Source organism: Cyphomyrmex costatus, unplaced genomic scaffold (genome assembly GCF_001594065.2).
Source record: "Cyphomyrmex costatus isolate MS0001 unplaced genomic scaffold, Ccosl1.0 scaffold1450, whole genome shotgun sequence".
In the NCBI taxonomy this organism is placed as follows: Eukaryota; Metazoa; Arthropoda; class Insecta; order Hymenoptera; family Formicidae; genus Cyphomyrmex; species Cyphomyrmex costatus.
The window spans coordinates 65,622-68,071 of NW_017275447.1; positions in this window are offsets into that span (position 1 = coordinate 65,622).

Below are 2,450 nucleotides of genomic sequence, written 5' to 3' on the forward strand. Positions count from 1 at the left end.
GGGGGGGGGGGGTGAAAGTTACTTCGCGTGGAAAGTTCTACGTTTCTGAACAGGAAAAGGTGTAGATTAGTACTTCATATCATACATGTATAGCAGAAATAATACGTTTATTTTAAAAGTATGATTGTTAATAACTTTTTAACAAAGGACGAGCGACGGCTAAAACCTGTTGGAGGTTACTCAGGGTCATGACCTTGACAACATATGTCTAGGTCAAAGTCATTGGAGGGGGGTCCCCTAATCGAAACATTTACCCATTATGATGGCAAGATGTGCTCTATTCTTGCTGCATTTCTGTTATATTATGTTTGACAAGTCATGACGACAAAATCAAGCGCAGTGTACAGAAATCTGCTCTACAATTGTGACTGAATTTGCTGATTTATCACTAGCATACTGCTAGTATTGTATTTTGCTATCTGGGAAGGAGAAGCTACTCGTGCTGAAACATTTATGCACATTATGTCTATACACAATATTAAAATTTTATGTGTGTATGATAATGTGTGTATGTATGCATACAATTTAATTCTAACAATGCATATAAAAAGATATATTAGTGAATATGAATTACAATTTTGTGTATTTTAAAATGTGTGCATATGTACATGCACAATAATATACATAAAATATTTTAATATTACGTACAGACATGTATTGATGATATATCCAATGCTAAAACTAAATTTTAGATATATAGTATGTATGTATACATATACATACAACAAAAAATTATTTGTAACTTTTTAATGACCACTTCAACAAAGAAAGTGTATTTACATGCTTTTTCGCAGAATAATATAAGGAATCGAGTCTAACCATTTTCAGTCGCTAAAATGTTGAAACTAGATTTTAAAAAATCAAAATTTTGAACAAAAATTCCGAAAGAATTCTGTACGCTAAATTGGATCAAAGTGAACATTTTTTGTCTCCTAGACTTTTTTGATAAAATCAATAGTTTTTGAGATAGAAAATGTCAGAGCTTGAAAAATGACTACATTTACGATTTTTGTTCTCACGAACTAATTATCCAATCAGCACGAATAAAAATAAAAATGTTCGGCCAATCTTAAACTTTAATGAGAATTTTTTTTATTTTGATCTGTACTGTTATTGACAGTGAAAACTTTATTAGAATAAGCTCTGAATTCTCGTTCACGGCGCGTGAGCCGTCTCCAGTCTCAAGGCGATTCATAGCATCGCAGCTCGACACAGCATGCAACATGCTCGGCGCGCCGACGCGACGTGGCAACATAGCGTCAAGATCGCTCACGCACTTCGGACGAGCATTCAGAGCTTCATTCTAATACAGTTTTCACTGTCAATAACAGTACGGATTAAAATAAAAAAAATTCTCATTAAAGTTTAAGATTGGCCGAACATTTTCATTTTTATTTGTGCTGATTGGATAATTAGTTCGTGAGAACAAAAATCGTAAATGTAATCATTTTTCAAACTCTGACATTTTCTATCTCAAAAACTATTGATTTTATCAAAAAAGTCTAGGAGACAAAAAATGTTCACTTTGATCCAATTTAGCGTACAGAATTCTTTCGGAATTTTTGTTCAAAATTTTGATTTTTTAAAATCTAGTTTCAACATTTTAGCGACTGAAAATGGTTAGACTCGATTCCTTATATTATTCTGCGAAAAAGCATGTACATACACTTTCTTTGTTGAAGTGGTCATTAAAAAGTACAAACAATTTTTTGTTTAAAAAATCAAAACTTTGAACAAAAATTCCGAAAAAATTCTGTACTCTAAATTGGGTTAAAGTGAACATTTTTGTCTGTTAGACTTTTTTGATAAAATCAATAGTTCTCGAGATAGAAAATGTCAGAGCTTGAAAAATGACTAGATTTACGATTTTTGTTCTCACGAACTAATTATCCAATCAGCACAAATAAAAAACGAAAATGTTCGGCCAATCTTAAACTTTAATGAGCATTCTTTTTATTTTAATCCGTACTGTTATTGACAGTGAAAACTTTATTAGAATAAAGCTCTGAATGCTCGTCCGCGGCGCGTGAGCCGTCTCCAGTCTCAATGCGATTCATAACATCGCAGCTCGACACAGCATGCAACATGCTCGGCGCGCCGACGTGGCAACGTAGCGTCGAGATCGCTCACGCGCCGCGGACAAGTATCCAGAGCTTCTTTCTAATACAGTTTTTACTGTCAATAACAGTACGGATTAAAATAAAAAAAATGCTCATTAAAGTTTAAGATCGGCCGAACATTTTTATTTTTATTTGTGCTAATTGGATAATTAGTTCGTGAGAACCAAAATCGTAAATCTAGTCATTTTTCAAGCTCTGACATTTTCTATCTCAAAAACTATTGATTTTATCAAAAAAGTCTAAGAGACAAAAAATGTTCACTTAGACCCAATTTAGCGTACAGAATTTTTTCGGAATTTTTGTTCAATGTTTTGATTTTTTAAACAAAAA